The following is a 6,174-nucleotide window of genomic DNA, read 5'->3' as shown; positions in this document are numbered from 1 at the left end:
CCCTCTCTCTCCTGTTTCTTCATTCTTGTGGTACATTCCATTGGTTATAATTCTTTACAACTTGACTATTGTGAAAATATGTTTAATATGAAGGTGTATGTAGAACCTACATTAAGTTGCATGTCGTCTTGAAGGTGGAGGGGTAAGGAGAGGGAGGGAGAGAAAAACTGGAACTCAAAAATTTTTGCAGAACATTTTAAAAGAAAAAATAAACAACTTTAAAAGAAAAAAAAACATGTAAGTTATTTCTTTCCTCTGAAGTTCTAATGAAATACTCTAAAAACCACACTGATTAAAATGTGTTGACACACATAAAACTCACGGGAGGAGGTGTCGGCGGCGACCCCAGCCAGAAAATCGGTGTTCCCTGCCCCAGGCCCGGAGAATGTGGACAGAAGGCATGGGCCAAGCCCAGGACCAACGGGGAGAATGAATTTATGCGCCAGTCAAAAATCTATTCCTACATGAGCCCCTACAGATCCTCTGCAACTCGTCCTCCACTGCAGGAGGAAAGCTTTGTTGCACATCATGAAGTCAAATGCCAGGGTAAAGCCTTAACCGAATTGCACAAGAAAGGAGAGGAGAAGAGAATTGGCGGCAACACCCCGGCTAGTTCTATGAAATCAGAAGAGCAGAAAGGCAAAGAGCTGAGGAGGGATTCTCTGAAGCCCCTTCCAAACCACAAATCCATAGCTGCAGGAAACCCCAAAGCCATGGCGCTGCCCGCCAACGCTGCTGATGCCGCCAGCGCGAAGCACTCCCCAAAGAAACCCCCTAAAACCAAGCAGGCCTCCAGGAGAAAAGCTCAGGGAAAAACTCAACAGAATTGCAAAGCCACTATTATCCCGTGAGACGAAGCTCCCGAAAGAGCAAAGCCGAGTTATTGTCAGAAGAAAAGAGAAAAATAGATTAATTGAAAGCAGGAAGGAAGAAGGCATGAAGATCGATATCATGGCAAAGGCAGAGGAGTGATCGCCACCAAACAGTTTACAAGAGGAGAGTTTGTGGTAGAATATCACGGGGACCTCACTGAGATCACTGATGCCAAGAAGCTCTAGGCTCTGAACGCTCAAGGATCCTTCAACAGGCTGCTACGTGTACTATTTTCAGTACCTGAGCAAAACCTACTGTCTGGATGCCACTCGAGAAATAGATAGTCTCGGGAGACTAATCAATAACAGCACGTGTGGTAACTGCCAAACCAAACTCCATGACATCGAAGGTGTGCCTCAGCTCATCCTCATCGACTCGAGGGAAATCAAAACTTGTGAAGAATTTCTGTATGACTATGGCGACTACAGCAAAGCTTCCCTAGAAGCCCACCCGTGGCTGAAACACTGATCTGTGCTCCCACTGGACAAAGTCCCCTTGAAGGGAAATAGTATATTTTTTTTTGGGGGGGGGGAGGGGATTACACCTAATCTGAGTGGATTACTTCTTATATTTTTAAATCTATTAAAATGCCTTTTCACTGTAGCATTTAAAAAAAATGTGATGACACAAATAGCAAAATATAGACAAAATAAATCAATCAGCATGATTGAGCTGCACTTTACATTTCCAAATATGAACTCTTCTTCATGAAGTTTATGAAATGAAGGCAAGGTTTTAATTTTGCAATTGGGAATACTGAGACAAAGAGAAAAAAAAAATCAAGGATCAAATACCAAATAGAAGAGTGAAAGATTAGGTTTGGGGAGGGAGAATATTGTATTTTGTAGTGCTTTATAGTGAATAGAGGTTATTATGGCACCCAACTTTCTGGTGCTATGCTGCAGTGGGTGGGGTGAGCAGTCTAGGAGGTTATCTGGTGATGAGATGAGGTCCCAGTGGTAGTTTCTGGAATGTGCTGGGGCCAGGTGATGTTTTCTGTGTTTCCCTTTGGGTACAATGAAGCACATGGAGGCCTGGTTGCCATAGAATGCCAGCCTCCAGGGTCTACACTGAAGTATGTGCTGGTTCTCACAGCTAGAGCCTGCTGGTTCCTTTGGTGATATTAAGGCATGGTGGAGGGGGGTTGACTGCTCTACCACACTGTGACTCAGGATTTCCTGATGGTTTGCTGAGGTGATTGTTGCTGGCCTGCTGGGATGCTTACTGTCCTGTAATGTGCTCACCTTTTACCTTGAGTAAGACGAACATTTCTTGCTGCTCCTCCAAGTCTCCCAGGATTAAAAAACAAACAAACAACAACAAAAAAAAACTTCACTCTCTCTTTCCAATTTTTCTGCTGTTCCAGATATTATTTTATGTTTTTTTTTGGGGGGGGGCTTATAGGGCATTATTTTATGGATTTTTTGGTGCTGAATGTTGGAGAGCTACAGTAATATACTACTTACTTAGCCATCTTGGCTCCCAGAATTCCTTGATGACATTTAATGAAATTGAGGACTTTCAAGCACTCCTGGTGAAAAGAACCAAGCTGCATACAAAATTTGACACTAAAATACAAGACTTGAGAGAGGTATAAAAATGTAAGCAGGAAAGAGAAATCAAAAGGTACTTATTATGGTTAATCTACTTACCTTATGAAATGGAAAGATACTTTTAACTTCAGAATTTCATCACTATTAGGTAAATTATAAGGAATACACATAGAAGAGAGCACAGGTATAAGTCGATTATGATGGTATGATATAAAAATGAAATTAAAGGGTAAAAAAAGGAATATGTTGGGAGAAGTAGGGGTGTATGTAGTAGAGTAGATGTAGTAGAGTAAATTCAGTCTTATAAAAGAGGCACAGAAAAGCTTTTAGAATGGAAAGGAATATTGCTGTGTTGGACAATTCTTGAAATTTACTCTCATTGGAATATGCTCAAAAATGGAATAACATAAATGCTTGGTAGTGTATAGGAATCTATCTTACCCTACCAGGAAGGAGCAGGGAGAAAATAGAATGAGAGTGGAGCATTTTATAAAAAAAAAGAGGCAAAATAATCTTGAGGAGGGACAGGGTGAAAAAGATATGGGGGGCAAAAGAAGGAGATATGGAAATACATAGTTAGCAATTATAATTGTGAATGTGAATGGGATGAACTCATCTCTAAAATCGCAGCAGATAACAGAGTGGATTAAAAAAACAGAATTCAACAATGTATTGTTTACAAAAAACACACTTGAAGCAGAGAGACACAGAGAGTAAATTTAAGGGCTGGAACAGATTCTATTATACTTCAGCCAAAGTAAAATAAAATACAGTTGGGGGAGCAATTAGGATCTGAGACAAAGTAAAAGCAAAAATAGATTTTACTGAAGAGATAAGGAAGGAAATTACATTTTGCTAAGATGTTCTGTGGACAATGAAATAGTAATAATAATAAACCTATGAACCTATTGGTGTAGCATCTAAAGTCTTGGGGAATAAATTTTAAAATTATTACAATTTTACTAGTGGGGTACCTTGACTTGATCTCAGAAATAGATAAAAATAACCAAAAATAAACAAGAAAGTATTTAAGGAGATGAATAGAATTTTAGAAAAGTTATATATGATAGATCTCTGAACAAAATGTAATAGTAATAGAAAGAAATATATCTTTTTATCAGTGTACTTTTTATCACTTACAGAAAACTGACCATTTTTAAGAGTATAAAAACCTCATTAAAATAAAGAAAAGCAGAAGTATTAAATGCAACTTTTTAGATTACAATACATTCAACATAATACAACAAACAATACAATCATAATACATACTGTGGAAACAGATTGAAATTAATTTGAAACTGAACAATCTAATCCAAAAGAATAGAGAGAAACTCAAAGAACAAATTACAATAACAATCAATAATATCATTAAAGAGAATAACAATTAGACAACATGTTTCTTAATTCAGCCAAAGCAGTATTTTTGGAAAATTTTATAGTTCTAAACACATACATTAAAAAAATTGAGAATAATCAGATCAATAAGTTGGGTATGCAAATAAAAATAAAACTAAGAAAAGAATAAATTGAAAACCCACAATTAAACACTAAAATAAAAATCCTTAAAATCAAAGGAGGGATTAATAAAACCAAAAGTAAGAAAACCATTGAACTAATAAATAAAACATCATCTAGTTTTATGAAAAATAAACAATTGGTTAGTTTGATTAAACAAAGAAGACTGAATTGTCAGTATCAAAAACCAAAAGGATGAATTTGCTACCAATAAAGAGGAAATTAAAACAATTACTAGGAACTATTTTGCTCAATTTTACTCCAGAAAATCTCGCAATTTAAGTGAAATGAGTGAATATTTACAAAACTATTCATTGCGTAGACTAAAAGAAGAGGAAATAGAATAACTAAATAAGACCATCCTACACATAGAGAATGAAAAGCCTTAAATTAGATCTGTAAGAAAAAAAAAAAACAAGGAAAGAGGGATTCACAAGTGTATTTTGTCAAACATTTGAAGGACAACTAATTCCCATAATATATGAACTATCTGGAAAACTGGCAAAGGAGTCTTGCCAAATTATTTTTATAACACAAATATGGTTCAGATTACTAAACCAGAAAGAGCAAAAACTGAGAAAGAAAGCTATAGACCAATTTCTCTAATGAATATTGGTGCAATAAATTTATCTAAAATTTCAAGGACAATACAGAACTATATGACAAAAAATCATACATTATGACAAGGTAGGTTGTTGTTGTTGCAAGGTGTCTTTTGTTCTAGAAGAGGACCAAGGCATCAGGAAGGTGATGTCATGACTTGCAAGTGAATTTGATTTAAGTGAGGGAGAGCTGTGCAAAGTCATGAGCGTCATTTTCTTCTCTGGTCATTTGTGGCCTCAGTGGGGTAGCTTGTGATAATCACAGATCTGAAGGACTTATAATGAAAAATTCTATTAATCTGTGTAGAAAGACCTGATGGTGTCTGAATACAGATGGAAGCATTTTTTAAAATTTACTTCCTTTAGCTTGAGTTTTTTTTTTCCTATGCTTTCTTTCATGACATGGTTATTATGTTATTATGGATATGTTTTGTATAACTACACATGAGGGGGTGATAGGGAAGGAGACAATTTGTAAATCAACGTTTTAAAAATGAGTGTAAAATTATTTTTATATGTAACTGTGGGAAAATAAAAATAAATTACTAAAAAAAAAAGAAACAGATCAGTTCTTTCATAGTATTGGTCCCACTTCATGTGGACATGTAGGATGACTTTTCTCCATTGGACTGGGGTCTCAAAGATTGGTTCTTGCTTCTTGGGGTATTGATGCTGAACTTGCTATTAAATCTGATCTGGACTCTGAATACAACTCACATTCTTGACCTTGTGAAACTTCCAAGTTCAGCATGGACTTTCCTGAGACATCTATGCTAAGGAATCAATACATGAAGCCAAAAGAGAAAGTAGCTTAAGCTGACAATTGTTTTTAAGTTCCTCCAAAGCCAAACAAAAAGTCTCCTCTTCAAATTGAGCATGGCTAAGTGGAGCCAGTTACAGGCTTGTCTCTATAGTATCTTCATGGCACTTCATTTACATGTCATTATGTCATTCTTCTTCTAAAAACAGGCTTCCAAGTTTCCCCTCCTGCAGAGGCAGCCCAGGTGCTCCACATTTGTATTAGACCTCCACTTCAAAAGGTATATTTTATTAATATTATTTATATATTTGAATATAAATAATTTGATCTCAATTATATATTTTATTGATATTATGAAGCTCAGAGTTGTTAAATAACTAAATCAAGATTATAAGTTTACAAAGTCCAGTGTTCACTCTATTACCATGCTTCACCATGTTTTATATGCCCTCCCTTACCGGACAATCTGTAACAGGGGTGGGGAACCTGTAGCCACAAGGTCACATGGGGCCCTTTAGGCCATCAAGTACAGCCCTTTGATTGAATCTATACTTCATAGAACTAATCCTATAAGCTATTTCCTAAAGAGGACTGGGTTTAAAAAAAATCTTTCTTTATCTAAGACAATTTCATGCAGGCTGTTGGTGCTGAATAATGTTTGCTAAATTTTATAAAATTAAAAACTCCAAAGCTTTGGGCAAAAAATACTCAACATAAATATTTTTCCTATTTTTGTTTTTTGCTTTAAATAGCATTTTATTTTTCACCAGTTACAAAGCTAGAAAACTTTTGACATTCATTTTTTATAAGATTTTTAAGTATAAATTTTTATCCCTCCCTTCCTCCCCTCTCCTTCTCTCATCCCTTCTGA

At 36.0% G+C, this 6,174-nt stretch overlaps 1 pseudogene; it reads left to right on the top strand.

Annotated features, from left to right (window-relative positions):
• The first annotated feature begins 422 nt into the window (after positions 1-422).
• On the top strand, positions 423-1,341 carry LOC138170430 (N-lysine methyltransferase KMT5A pseudogene; annotated as a pseudogene).
• The last annotated feature ends 4,833 nt before the right edge of the window (positions 1,342-6,174 follow it).

The sequence above is a fragment of the Petaurus breviceps genome, unplaced genomic scaffold (assembly GCF_028583685.1).
Source record: "Petaurus breviceps papuanus isolate PSGF00001 unplaced genomic scaffold, PetGlider_PUasm1.0 126, whole genome shotgun sequence".
NCBI classification, from domain to species: domain Eukaryota; kingdom Metazoa; phylum Chordata; class Mammalia; order Diprotodontia; family Petauridae; genus Petaurus; species Petaurus breviceps.
Note: the sequence above shows the minus strand (reverse complement) of the source record. Positions and strands in the feature narration are given on the sequence as shown.